General features: G+C 43.5%; 1 protein-coding gene across 2 annotated transcripts in view; it reads left to right on the top strand.

Annotated features, from left to right (window-relative positions):
* LOC148014417 (vacuolar protein sorting-associated protein 2 homolog 3-like) overlaps positions 1-15,573 on the top strand; it is a 162,840-nt gene that overhangs the window by 49,067 nt on the left and 98,200 nt on the right. The window lies entirely within an intron of this gene.

Raw genomic sequence — 15,573 nt, 5'->3', positions numbered from 1 at the left:
TTGAGGGGTAGCAATAAAGTGGGAAACACTAGAGTTGTGCATAAGCTGCTGATACCACTACGGAATGGTGATAGGCTCGTACTGTTGCAAAGGAGACCAAGTAGTCTCCAGTACTTGAAATGCACCTGTCTGGGATAGGGACTCCCCCTCACTAGGTGAAGGTAAATGCCCCTCATTCGAAGTGGAAGGCTCCCCTTTTGATGGTTCAACTGTTAGCAGTCATATTTGTCATGCTTGGCCATCTCTTGCTTGTGAGCCTCAGTTTGGGTCAGGCGGGGACATTAGGAGCTCTAACATGTCTGTTATGTGCTTTGACGGAGGAGGCAGCTCATTCTAGAGCATGCATTTCTTCTTCTAGTCGAGTTGTGTGCTCATTTCTTGCATTTCCAGTCAATTTCCAACCGTTGCCAGTGCCTACATGCCTCTGGACTGCCCAAGATGCCACCTCGCTATTTGTTGAATTTTTTTGTGCCGTCGGACTAGATTTATTGTAGTCCTAGGGTATTATTCAGCAGGTTGGCCAGATTTAGAGCCATTTATGGCAAGTCGGCCAGATTTGGAGGTATTCAGCTATTTATACCTGACCCTTCTCACTTGGCACTATCATCTTCTTTTGTTCCTTGGCAGTTGCTCTGTTGGTTGCTGCAGTCTCCTCTGTCTTAGGCGTGGACAGCAGGCTGGATATTCTCCGTCTTCGTCATCAACTCCATCACTGTCACCGTCTCTGTCATTGTTAGTGCTGCTGTCGTCATTCGAGCCTGATCCGGTGCCCTCACTATGCCTCGGATTGTGTGTAGGGACTGATCAGTCCTCTCCTTTGTGTTCAGCATTCTTTTCAGTCAGTGCAGATTTCTTTGCTCGCTCCCCCCCCCCCCCCCCCCCCCCTTCTTGGTGTTTGTGGTTCTCTGTTGCGCATTGCCACATGGTATCGTTGCTGAAGTGAGTATACTGAGTCACCCCTTTAAGAGGAGATCCCTCTATGCTGAAAACCTAGATTTTCAGCCATCTGCCCTTTGCTAAAAATGCAGATTTTCTGCGTTCTGCTGCTCCATATGACACAAGCGGACCATCTACAGTCCTTCTATTGCAGTGGTGTAGCTGATTTCCATCGTTCAGGACCGTCTACAGCACAATACAGATTTTTCTGGTTGTTTGCAGGTGTTGAAGATGTCTTATCACCGGTTCAATGGCTTTGATGACTCTAATGAGATCTCTCATTACTTCTCTAAAGGCGGTGCGATCAGTGTGAGGATCGGAGGTCCCAACCCCTTTCTTAATGGGCACCCTCTCTTGACAGGTCAAAGAGATCGGAGCAGCCACCTCCTCCCCCCTCTCTCTATGTCTCCCATAGGGCCTGTCCTTTTGGCCCTAGGATGAATATGATGGCACCATCAGTACAGGTGCCTGCTCTTCCTTCTTTTCCCGAAGAAGACTGTTTGGATGGATCAAATTATTCACTTTGGTCATGTAAGATGGAATGTATACTTGACACCTTTGATCTTTGGGAGTTTGTTTTCCACCGTATTCCCCATCTTGTGGAGGATCCTCGAGTGGGATTGATGATGGATCATGTGGCCCTATGGGATTGGCTCAATTCTAGAGCTCGATCTTTCCTCTCTATGAGCTTACATGATTCTGCTCTAGTGCATGTGCACAGGTGAGGCAGGTAGTTAAAGTGTGGACAAAGCTTGCTTCTTTGTACCATCAGAAGATATTTGCCCACTAGATTACTCTTGAGAAGAAATTATGGGTGCTTGTTGTTGATGACTCTTCTTCCATAAAGGATCACATAAATAGGTTGGAGGATATGAGGGATGAGCTTTCTTCCCTTGGTAGGATCATCTCTTTGGAGGATATGGCCGTGATTCTTTTGACTCGGCTTGCTCTCTCCAAAATATGATGTCTTCTATACCAGCCTTCTTACATCGAGGATCCGTGAGACTCTTTTATGGGAGGAGCTTACCCCGGTTTGCTTGGAGCATGGCAAGCGTCTCAAAGAGGTAGCTAGTGGATCCAACTCCTCGAAAGCTTTCACTGCAAGTATGGGAGGGGGGTAAGAAGAAGAAGAAGAAACAAAGGCAAGCCCAAGAAGGAGACACAAGAGCATTCTTTGGACTTTGACATAGACTCAGAGAGGGTAAGAAGAAGAAGAAGAAACAAAGGCAAGCCCAAGAAGGAGACACAAGAGCATTCTTTGGACTTTGACATAGACTCAGAGAAGTGTTGAAAGTACCCTTATCTTTGTCTAGGAGTGAAGGATGTAGCTACATCATCCAAGCCTTCCTCTATCTCTCTATACTAGCTATTACCCATGAGTCTGTGTTCCTTCATATCCATGTGTTGGAGGAGCCTTTCTCAACGTGGTCAACTCGTCTTCAGAGAGCCCTTGGCTCATTGATAGTGGTGCTTTAAGCTATAGGATCTTCATCCATTTGAGGCTTTAATCACTATTGGTGACATTTATTCGGTGTCTATTTGTGGTGTTGGCACTTTGTCGTTATTGCTAGATTGTTCATCTAGCTCTGTTTCGAAAGTTCTACATGTTCCAGACTTGGGCTTTTCCACTCCTCTTTGTTTATGGCGTGACTAGACTTGGTACCCGGGTTGTCTTCACCGAGTAGGCCGTGCTTTTTGAGGATTCTACTACAAGAGTTGTTTTAACGATAAGTTGGCAGGAGAGCGGGCTCTACAGCCTCCATTTCCCTTCTCTTCTGTAGGGTCCTCCGAGGTAGTTGTCTATTGCTACACCCATTCCCACTCGTGTACCATCTATCCCACAGGTTCCTTCCCATCCCCGCCCTCTCCTGTGGTGGTTCCCTCGTACCCCTCCATCCCTTTCAATGGGAGACGACCTCAGTGATGCGGCTATGGATTTCTTGGCCCCTAGTGCTTCTGAGGAGGATTCCTAGGATCGTGAGGAGCTTCTTCATCAACGGTCTTTATTGACAGACTTCATCAAATTGGCATTCTTCTTGCCACCTCAAGAGCTGTTTCTTCTTTGGCCTTTAGCCCCATCCATGATCTGAGAGGGGGTCTTAAGAGTCACGTTTGTCATGCTTGGTCATCTCTTGCCTTTGAACCTCAGTCTCGGGCTGTTATGTGCTTTGACGGAGGAGACAACTCATTCTAGAGCTTGCATTTCTCCTTCCAATTAAGTTTTGTGTGCATTTCTTGCATTTCTAGTTAGTTCCCTGCCCTTGCCAATGCCTGCTTGATTGCCCAAGATGCCATGTCAATATTTACCAGATTTTTTTGTGCAGTTAGACTGCATTTATTGCAGCCCTAGGGGGTTGTTCAGTAGCTCGGCCAGATTTGGAGGTATAGCTAACTCTCCTCACTTGGCACTATCATCTTTTTTTGTTACTTGGCAGGGCCTCCATTGGTTGCTGCAGTCTCCTCCGTCTTTGGCATGGATAGCAGGTTGGATATTCTCCATCTCCATCATTGTCATTGTCTTCGTCACCGTCGATGCTGCTGTCATCATTTTAGCTTGATCCGATGCCCTCATTGATGCCTCCGTTTGGCTGTGGGGATTGATCAATCCTCTTCTTTGTATTCATCATTCATTTTAGTTAGTGCAGATTTCTTTCTTCATCTCTCTCTCTCTCTCTCTCTCTCTCTCTCCTCTCCCCCCCCCCCCTCTTGGTGTTCATGGTTGTCTTTTGTTGCACACTTTCACATCAACACCTGTAGAAGAAACATGGAGAAGGTAAATCCCCCTCATCCGAAGAGGAAGGCTCCCCTTCTAATGACTGAACACCCCCAAAAGAAACACGAGGGGATGAGGATGGAGTAGGAATACTCGAAGATAAAGTAGTAGAAGAAAGAGTCGTCAAGCCGTCAAAAGAGAAAGGAAAGCAGGTGGAGAGGGAGGAGGGGAATGTGTCGCAGATGAAGAAGAAGGGTGAATGGGTAACTTGAAAGGAAGGGGAGGGGCTGATGGGGGGGCAAGGGAGTTAGTACGAAGATGAAGAACCACCTGCAAAAGAACCATCAATAGGATCATCAAATTGGAATTGAGTCTCATGTGAGCTTGGACTAGGAGCCAATCCCACTCTCTGTCAAGTAACAAGCCATCATGGACCCGGATGCTAATCCTAGCTTCAGGATTTCAAAACTTGCCAAAGTTCAGTTAATGTGGAAGGGATGTCCCTCTTTGGATCCTTTGCACTTGTATACTTGTATAGATGAGGCTCACCTGTCCCACCTCACCATCTCTTCACAAATCTTTGGCACTGGAGAGAGTCATGAGGGATGACCCCATCACTTGCACTAGAAAGTAGGAGGAGGGTAGCTAGCCCCTTCCCTCAGTTTGAAGAAGATGACCCCCTCCGCGCCTTAGCCTTTTACCATGGTTGAAGGATTCGAGTCGGAGTTGGAGGAGGAGGATGACTCAACGAAGGAATCCATATCCTGCTTCTTCTTTGCCTTCTCCTTCCTTGAAGGTGCTAAGTCCTCACAATCCTTGCACAACAAATGCCCCTTCTTATCGTAGTGATATCATTGGGCCTTTGACTTCTTTTTCCTGTTTAGCCCTATCCCCTTCCCTCGGTTTGAAGGAGATGACTGCTTTTGCACCTTGGTCTTTGCCCTTGCCAGAGGATCTGAGTTGGAGTTAGAGGATGGCTTGACGGAGGAGTCCATATCATGTTGCTTCTTCCTTGAAGCCGCTAACTCCTTACAATCCTTGCGTAAATGTCGCTTCTTAGTGTAGAGATAACAATAGGCCTTTGACTTCTTCTTATTGTTACCCCTCCTTGAGGTTGCAAATGCCTCATTGGAGACACCATACTGAGATGGAAACCTCCCCTGCAACCACAATGACGCCTTATGCTTAAGTAGCATGGATGACATATGTGTAAAGCTCTCTGGCATTGACGACTCTAGAGGGAGTATGTGTAGAGCACAATCCCCACAAGATGAGGCTCTAGAAGTGCAGATTGCGTGTGTCGAAGCTGGACTTGCACTCGTGTAACACAAAGTAAGAATGGCTGAATAGTATCCTTCGGCTTGAACTTCATCTGTTGGAGCTTCCTACAGAGGGTCACTGCACACATAATCGAGGGAGCCTCATACAACATCTGAAGCTTCTTCCATACTGCTGAAGCCCTCGTGCAAGAGGTGAAAGCTAGTGGAACCTCTTTGGAGATACATTAGAGAATTGCAAAATACGCACGAGCATCATTGGAATCCCATGTAAGCATAACTTCCTCATGGTTATCCTAGTCCCAATCATTTGGAAGAGGAGTGAGAGACTGAGGATGCTCAATAGCTCAAGAAACCATGTTCCGCAATTGCTTTTGCACAAACCATGCTTTCATAACAGTACTCCATGTTAAATAAGCAAGGCCATGAAGTTTATTGAGGAGGGGAGATCTGTATAAACATGCGATAAATAATGGCATTAGTGAATCAGGCCAGCAAGCATTAAATGCTGGTTGGCCAGCCAGCCATAAATGCCATTAATTACATGAATAATGACAATAAAAAATGCTTAAAATATCTACAGTGTCCACTAAACCACATGCCTAGACTCTCTCATGAGTTGACTAAACTCATAGAAACATGAAACGGGGAACAGGAACGAGGACACCAAACCTAGGGAACGGGGATGTGGGAACGGGAATGATATTTAAAAATTTAAAATTCATGAAAAAAATTTAGTATTTCGCTCATAATCCATGTGGACTCTGGAGTGTTAAAACCAAGGTATATAATCCACAAGGACAAATTTAACACTAAGATATCATGCATCCTTCTAAAGCTACTCATTAGAAATTGAATTGCAACTTACAAGGCTCAAGATGTCAACTATTCAATTATAAAATGCATAATACATATGCCATAAATGATAAAACAATGAACAATGAACTAAACTTTAAAGTCTAAGCTGAAAGAACATGCCTATGGTCCCATTGCCAAAAAACTTAAAAGATTACAAATATGAAGTCTAATCTTTGAAAGAACATGCTCATTGCCCCAAAAAAGACTACAAATATAAAGTCTAATCTCTAAACTGAAGCAAATGCGGCATGCCAAAATAGCCCGAAGAGCAACTGCAAGACTACAAGTATAAATATAATATTGGCATGGCACAACAGCCTAAGTGTCACACTGTTTGTACATGTGTCATTTATCATGAGACTCATGATAAGTAAACTAAATCAAAGATCATCATCATGATCTGAGGTTGCTCTAGCTACTCCTGAAGTGCCAGCCTCATCATCATGTGTACCATGAATTGCTGCATCTCCCTCAACATCAGCATGTGTCTCCTCTTCTTGTTGCATCTCCCACTCTGTGAATGGATCGGGCTTTGTTGTTATATTGCTACATAACATCCTCAAATTAGCACTAACGAATACTAAATCGTTTGTCCTCTCCATACCAAGACGGTTCCTGTTCTTTGAAGTAATGTGAGCGTATGTACTCCACAATTACTCCAAACAAGAGGAGCTAACTAACTGACTCAAAATATAGATGGCTAGTTGCTGCAACTCAGGACCATCTGAACCATAGTCCTCCCACCATAAAGTTGTCCCAATCTTACAGTGATTCTCCTATGCTTCCCCATAGCCAAAAGAACCCCGAAAGGTCCTTTAACATGAAAGATGATCTTTGATTTTTTATCTAGTGCCATGATCAGGCACTAGACGAGACAATATAAGTCTCCATGTATCCATAACCTCAGTGTCATTCTCCCGACCCTTGCCCTGGAACTCAGGATCCACAACAAATGCAGTTCCACCTCGTCACAACTAAATGGCATATCTTCTCATACGCCTCATCATTTGGTGCCAACTTTTGCAACTTTTCATTCAGCCTATCCACAGCCTCATATACCTTGCCAATGCAAGGTTGCATAGCATTCATAACCCTCAATAAATGCACAATAGGTGATACCACAGCATCTATCCGCTTTACATCATCCCAAAAAGTGGAGTTATTTGCTTTCTCCAAGCATAAGATAGTTGTAGGAGTATATGCCAATGTTGATGAGGTGAACTCATCACTAAGAAATAATTGCCTCAAGGCACCACTGCATTCTCTTAATCTGCCTAGCATCAAGAAGTTAAAGGCAAATCTGGTATCAGAGTATTTTAAAAGTGTCCTCTTCGACCGTAAAGAGAAGTGATGGTGAAGAAACTGGTGATTCAAAACAAAGCTAACCATTTGAGCTCCTTGCTATATGACATGTGCAATCCATGACAGGGTACCGATATCCTTTAGTAGGTTGTTCAAGCAATGAGCCATACAATATGAAATTGTGATATGCAGATGATATCCCTGGATAATAGCACCTGCTGCTCTATTTGCAGACTCTCCATCTGCAACAAATCCCACAACATTGTGTGAGCCAATAAGCTCAATACCTGTAACCCACTCTGCTGCAAGTACATCTGCTGACTTTCCTGTCTTCGATGCATCACGTGAAGATATGAAATACATTTCCACATGAGAATAAGCAGCCATACCATGAATGGATCGATTGCTTGTATCACTCCAACCATCAGCAATCAAGGAAACTCCATTTTTAGCCCATAGGCTCTTTCTAGTCACTTCTGCTTGCTCAACAAGGCATTTTCCCTTGTCGAGCAAAGTGGTGCGTAAGGTCTTTGATGATGGAGGTACATATGAAGGGCCATACTTACCAATCTTCTTGCACATCAATTTAAAATACTTTGATCTGGCTGCACGAAATTGAATGTGGTCATGATAAAAAAACGTGCCACTGATGTATCCACCTCTTCCTTCTTATTGGGATCCCAACTAGCATCAAATGTGCTTTGTCTACGTGCAACATGTGGCGCTGTTGATGCCATGGCCGATGCAATGGCTGCAGTAGGTGTGGAGGTAGCAGTTCCTGATATTGACCTTGCTTTAGACTTATCTGATAGGAATGGTGTCACAAAATTTGCAGGGTTAACTGCAGCATATCGTGGTCTAGATGCAAGATAAGGTTGTTGACCTACTACACGGTCATGAAGCTCCCTTTGCTTCTCCAAGGTCACATTCACATAAAATTGTACCTCTGAATTTGACTCATGTAGGAGATGAGCTCAGACCTGATTATGCATAGAACATAACAAGTGGCAATTGGTATTCCATATTCTAATATTTAAGTAACTTTGAAAAATTAAAATCAATAAAAATCCGAAATACAAATGCTCGGCTCAATGGATTACCTTGTTTGCTCCACTAGTTTGCTTGTATGGGCAAAGCTTGCAAGTCCATGGTCGAGATCCTCCACTACTCAATGGGCGGTCAACATTTACTTCTTCCCACCATGACCAATCATCGGACCTTCTTCCTTGATCACTAGTCTGATGAGTGGGGCGGGAAGATGAAGCCATTTCAGGCTGAAAATTGAAATTAAAATGGCTCGAGAGAAGTGAGAACTCGAGTCTTGAGAGAAGGAAGAAGGCTCAAGAGTCGAGAGTCAAGAGAGAAGGGAAAAGGAGAGAAGGGAGAAGGAAGAAGAGAAGAGGAGAAGAATGGAGAACTTGGAACTTGGAGAGGAAGGAAGACTCAAGAGAAGAGGAGAAGAAGGAAGAGAAGGGAGAAGGTCCAAGGAAGAAGGAAGAAGAGAAGGGAGAAGGAAGAGTAGGAAGAAGAAAGAAAAGAGGTTGGAGGCGGGAGGAGACGGGGGGATTGGCGGCTGGCCACTGACGGGGGGACATGGAACAGGCACTGTGCGGACTGGTCAGTGGGGGCGGGAATGGGTAGACGATCGGGTGGGAGCAATAGGCAGGAGAGAAGCGGGCGGAAACGCACAGTCGCAAACGATCGGGCAGGAGCAGCGGCCGGCTAAAGGCCACTGGGGGCGGGAATGGATAGACGATCGGGTGGGAGCAACAGGCAGGAGAGAAGCGGGTGGAAACGCACAGTCGCAGACGATCGGGCAAGAGCAGCGGCCGGCCAAAGGTAAGTGGGTGCCACGTGGCATTCCCTGTCCCGTTTCAGACAGGGAATGCAGCAGGGAACGTTCCACCGATTTGCAATGCGTCCCATGACAACTTTGTGCCGGGGAAGGCGATTCCGCGTGTTGGGGGGACCGTTCCGGCCGTTTCCTGTTTCTATGACTAAATTGCTAACAAGAGTGTGGTGAGTTGCAAAGGACCTAGAGAGGGGCTTCCTTACACATCGACCAAAGTCAAACAGGTTTTGAAATAGGTCCATGAAGTTTATTGAGGAGGGGAGAGCGGTATAAACAAGCGATAAATAATGCCATCAAAGAATCAGGTCAGCGAGAAATAAATGTTGGTTGGCCAGCCAGCCATAAATGCCATTAATCACATGAATAATGACAATAAAAAATGCTTAAAATATCTATAGTGCCCACTAAATCACATGCCTAGACTCTCTCATGAGTTGACTAGACTCCTAACAAGAGTGTGGTCAGCTGCAAAGGACCTAGAGAGGGGCTTCCTTACACATCGACCAAAGTCAAACAGGTTTTGAAATCTTAGAGCTGGGATTGATATCCAAGTTCATGATGAGCTATTTCTTAATGGAGAGCGGGATTTGCTCCTAGTTTGAGTTTACATGAGGGGACACTTTGACGGTCAGGGAATCCATGGTCACGTATGCTATTGCAGAGGCATTGTTGATAGGCGTAGAGAGCTGCTATGAGTACTTTATGTTTTCAGGAGCCGGTATTATCAACATTGCCATTAAGTTCTCTCCAGGGCACCTTGGTGGTTTTTTAATCACCCATTGCTTGGGATCCATGGTCCATTGTGATGGTCATTGTTGTATGTCCTATGATGCGTCATTGTTGTTGAATATTGTATTGTACTAGATCATCCATGATATGAGAGAGGGTGTTTGCAGATTAGTTAGTTCATATCTGAGTTTGTGCGTTGGGCATTTTATTTTCTAGTTGTGATGCAGTCACCTGATTTGTTGGGGCCAGATTGTGGCCAATTGCCATTTTAATGACTTATCAACTTTACTTTATGGGGTTGTAGATCTAGCCGACTTTTTCATGATGTTGGCTATTTATTGCCAGGGCTCCCTCCTTCTCAGATACATCTTCAGACATACTCCATTACTTGTAGGTCTTGTTAAAGAGAGGGAGCTAGTGCCAATGTCTATCCAGCCGATGACTCATTGTTGTATCTGTATTGGCTCGTCTTGGTTTATGGATTCCATTTCTCGTGCATGTGTCTTTTGAGTTCTTTTATAGTGTTCATCCTTTCTTTGCATGCTTGTGTAGAGAGGCTGTTGGTGATGGAAAGATGCTGGACGACAACTATAGACTACAAATGCAAGTTTGATCAGCTCTGAAATCAGGTTGCCAATAGCAATACAAATATGGTAGCACCTGTAGACCTCATTATCAGCAAATGCAAGGCTACATGTGCAAGAATTAGGTTGCCATGATCAACAAAGTAGTCTCCAGACTAGAGCAGAAAATGTGGAGGTGATGTACCTTATCTCGGGGTGTGGACAGTTGTGGAGAGTGATGAGGAGTGAAGGAGCTGATAAAGAATGAATGAGTATAAAAGTGCTAGGATGGATGTAGACAATAGTAATAATGCCCATGCCCTATTTATAAGCATATGAGACCCTAAACTATCTAGGGTGGCATCTAGGCTGTTTTGGGTGGCGGCCATACACTTATCGATGCCAAATAATACAATTAAAGCCTTTTTGGGGTTGTAAATGGAGATAAAAATTAGGAATATGTGATATAATAATTTGTTAATGCACTCAATGACTTTGGCTGCTCAACTGACTCCATGACAAAGATCAATGCACGTGTGCTAGATAATGGGAGATGCTTCTCATATCAGTTGCAATGTAGATGCACTGTATGTGTCACTTCTTTATGCATACAATATTGACATTGTATTGCCAATGTAGCCATATGAATTATTGAAGCTATCAGTTATTCGTTTTGTTTATATGTTCATTACATTGGTGAATTTGTTGGATAACAGATGCTACAATGGCTTGCACAGCATGGTTGTTAGTGAAACTTGGCCAAGAAAGAAAGTGAATTGTTTTTCACTAGATACATGTCCTACTATTTAGATATTTTTTTGGGAGACATTGAAAAGATGTCCCAGCTTTGATGCAAGGAAACAAAGTTTGTGACATTTGTTACATGTAAGTGTACAATGTTAACATTACATTGCAAATTTAGCTAGAAGGAAATATTGAAGCCATTAACTACATGTTTTGTTTATATGTTTTATGATGGATGATAGATGCTACAATGGCTTGCCTTGCATGGTTGGGTAAAGCTTTGGCAAATGAAGAAAGTCTCACATATAGTGAAGGCAATGAATTGACTAAATGTCCAGCAAGCTTTTAAAATGATGCCAAGATGATTGTAAGGATTTGTGCACCCATGGCCCATTCTTAAGATCCTTTGTCTTGTTGATAGAGAAGGGGCCACGATGGGGCTTTTGTATGAGATGATAGATCGAATGATTGAGAAATGGATTCCATAGGAGAGGATGTTGCTAGGTTGCAAGAGGTTAAAGGTCTTTGTGTGGACGGAAGGGCATTTATTACATGCAAGCATACCATATTGATCTTGCATTGCCAATTTAGCAAGAAGAAATTATTGAAGCCATCAACTACACTTTTTACTTATATATGCTCATTATGTTGATAAATTGACTAGACTAGGTGATAGATGCTACAATGGCTTGGCTCGCATAGTTATTAGTGAAGCTTGGGTAAGGAAGAAAGTCTCGCTATAGTGAAGATAATGGAAGTGGCTAATATTGTATTCGAAGCAAGCTTTTGGAATGATGCCAATATGATTTTATGGGTTTTGGAACCGTGGGGCTTTTGTATTAGATGATAGGTAGAATGATTGAGAAAATAGATTCCATAGAGGAAGTGGATGCTGCTGGGTTGCAAGATATTGAAGGTCTTTGCGTGGACATATGTGATAAGATTGTTAGAAGTGGTGCAACAATGGTAGAATAGACAAATGCTGAAATAAATTGCTAAACATAAGACAGAAGAGAAAGAAAGAGAGAATGCTGCAAAGAAGAGAATAATGTGCTTGGGGTATGAAATCCGTATATCAAACACGAGACAATTGTGTACAATGGTGAGTCACTGGCTGCTTGGGCATTGGCACTGGCTCCTCTCTCAAAGGAGAAGTCCACCAGAAGAATGATGATGAATGTATGTGTGGAGGAGCCGCCCGATAAACAGGCACAAAATATGCCATTTACAACAGCTGATCGGCTAGTATTAAATGCTGGTCGATTGGCATAAAATGCCAAAAGGCACATGAAATGATCACTATAAAATGCCTAAAAAACATAGAAATGTGCCTAGCCCATCAGACATGCACACGCTCACACATGAGCTGACAATCCTACTAACGCCCTCTTTCAGATCATGGGTGATTTGATACAATACAATGATACAATGATAATGACTCATCATAGTCCATGCAACATACAACCACCATACAAAGATAATGACTCATCATAGTCCATACAACATAGAACCACCAGAGTAGAACCATGGATACCCAAGCAGTGGATGATCAAGCCACCACCAGGGTGTCTCGGAGAGAACCTGATATCGATGTCGATGGTACCAGCTTTTGAAAATAGAGAAGAACCATAGCATGTCTTTGTGTCCATCGGTAATGTCTCACAGTAGCATACAAGATCATAAAAAATGCCTCTGAATATATATGACCATGGATTCCCACCTTTGGCTAGACCGCTCCCCTCATGTTAGCACAAAGCCTAGGAGCCAAACCTGCTGTTTGTCAAATAACAGCCTATCGTGAATATGAACTTGGATGTCGATCCTAGCTCTAGGGTTTGAACCTACTAGACTTTGGTTGATGTGTTAGGGAGGTCCCTCTCTGGAACATGTGCACCTGTATACCTGTATAGATGAGGCTCGATTGCCCCATCTCATTGCCCTCTCACACTTCCTCTCTAGCATTGGAGAGTTGAGGGATGACCGCATCACCTGAACCAAAAAGCAGTAGAGGAAGAGGTAGTCAAGCATGTCCTTTGGTTTGAAGAAGTGGATCCCTTGCGTGCCTTGGATGTCACCTTGGCCAGAGGAGCGGAGTCGGAGTTTGAGGAAGAGGACGATTCATTGGGGGAGTCCGCATCCTTCTTTTTCTTATGCCGCTCCTTTTTTCATGAGGCTGTTTGTCCTTGCAATCCTTCCGCAAATGGCCCTTCTTACCGCAATGATAACATTGGGCCTTCGACTTCTTTTTCTTGTCATCCCTCTTGGAAGTTGTAAAGGTCTCACTGGAACCTCTATAATGAGATGGAAGGTTTTAGTGTAAATGCAATGATGCCTCATGCTCAAGTAGTATTGAGGACATATGTGTAAAGCTCATAGGGATAGATGATGTCTTGTACCTGTGTAACATGGAGCAAAAAAGATTGAATAGTGTCCTTAGACTCAAACTTCATTTGTTGAAGCTGTCCATAAAGGGTCGTTGCACACATGGTGGAAGGTGCCTTGTAGAACATTTGAAGCTTCGACCATATTTCGGGAGATGTCTTGCAGGAGGTAACTGCCAGTAGAAATTCTTTAGAAATACATCGAAGAAAAGCAAATTAGGCATGCACATTATCTGTATCCCATGTAAGCACAGCTTCCTCACGGTTATCCTCATCAAAATCTCCAAGAAGTGGAAAAGGACGCCGAGGATGGGGAATAGCTCCATAAACAATGTACCAGATCCACTTCTGCACAAACCGGGCTTTCATGATAACCCTCCATGTTAGATAGTCAAGGCCATGTAACTTATCATCGGTAGAAGTGCATGTATGAGCCATATGGAGAGGATAAGAAGAGAAGATGGAGAATAGCAGGTATATAGAGAGAGAATACAGCCAAACTAACAACAAAGACTACACAAAATGGGAGTTCACATGTAGTGTAACCAAAAATTTGATGAGAAACGAAGGGTGACGGTTGCCAAAGGAGGAAAACTCAATCAAAACAGAAAAAATGACGTGTAAAAAACAGTCACAGGATGTCACCTTGCCCAAGACTAAGAGCAAACCTGAAAATGCAGATATGTTGAGCAAAAATCAGCAGGTGTCAGTAGTGCAAGAGCTGCTAGGGGGAGAAACAGCAACTGAGCCTGAAAATGCAGGTAGTGATGGGGTAAATGCAGGCTGATGCTGCATTAAATGCAGCAAACGCAGGTGAAGACTTGACATCAGCAGAAAAACACAGCAGCAGGAGCCTAGATCCTGCAATCTGATACCATGTCAGAAGTGGTGCAACAAAGGAAGCATAGACAAACGCTGAAATAAACTGTTGAACTTAAGACAGAAGAGAAAGAAAGAAAGAACATTGCAAAGAAGAGAACTCAGAGATGTGCTCGGGAAATGGAATCCATATACCAAACACGAGACGGTAACATACAATAGCGAGTCACTGGCTGCGTGGGCACTGGCACCGGCTCCTCTCTCGAACTAGAAGTCCACTAGAAGAATGATGATGACTGTATGTGTGGAGGAGGAGGAGCCCAATAAATAGGCACAAAATATGCCATAGACAGCAGCCGGTCGGCTGGCATAAGATGCTAAAAGCCACATGAAATGACCACTATAAAATGCCTAAAAAACATAGAATTGTGCCCAGCTCATCAGGCACGCACAAACTCACACGTGAGCTGACAATCCTGCTAACAAAGATGCATTCACCTTTACATGCTGCATGTTCTTACCTAGTACCCTATACTTGCTATGTAGTTCTAGTTTTTATGGTTGTCATGTCGGGATGAATTAGTTACTTTAATTGACTCGGACTTCAATATTGTAATTTGTACATTGTGCATTTTTGTTCTCTGCACATATCCTTTTACTTGGAAATTGGCCGATGGGCCAGTCCCCCTCCCTCGTGGAGTTATATTATTGACAAGGAGCAAGCTCCTCCATTACACATAAACTAGTTCTTAACTTGTAGATCTTGGGAATAAGATCATGGTTCCTTGCATGGTATACAACCGACTCATACTTGCACAACTTGGAAGTTGGCACCTTTTGATCCTTCTTGAGTCTCTCCTTCCCTCCTACACAATATGTGTAGGAATCTCCTCTTGGAGCTTGATTTTAGCAGATCTTTTGCAGCACCTTGCACCGTCTCTCCTACACAAGATGTGTAGGGATCTCATCTTGGAACTTGATTACAGCAGAGCTTCCTTAGCACTTGCACCTTTTCTCCTACACACGGAATCTCCTCTTGATTATCTAAGAGTTGTTTTGGAGATGCTTATAAGTTTAGTATTTTTCTCACAATTTGTTGAACTATGTTAAAAAAAGGGTCACATATGATTTAGGTCTAGGGTTCAAATCAAGTTTTCATACGAGTTTGCATTTGACATTTGATTAATGTGTGGAAAAACTATGGTTGCATGTACAATGATCTTATCATCATTGCATATTTTATTGTACTGATTAGTCAAGATTGGAGAGAGGGCATTAGCTTGCTTGTACATATCATGGGTATGTGGGCACTATTACTGGCATTGCATTGGGCTCTAGTGGGGAGCATCTCAGGTAGCTTGGGCAGCACTTTTTAGTGAATAGGTGGCAGCATTTATGT

The sequence above is a fragment of the Lygodium microphyllum genome, chromosome 25 (genome assembly GCF_053477565.2).
Source record: "Lygodium microphyllum isolate KBCC chromosome 25, Lygodium_microphyllum_v1.1.10, whole genome shotgun sequence".
In the NCBI taxonomy this organism is placed as follows: domain Eukaryota; kingdom Viridiplantae; phylum Streptophyta; class Polypodiopsida; order Schizaeales; family Lygodiaceae; genus Lygodium; species Lygodium microphyllum.
Note: the sequence above shows the minus strand (reverse complement) of the source record. Positions and strands in the feature narration are given on the sequence as shown.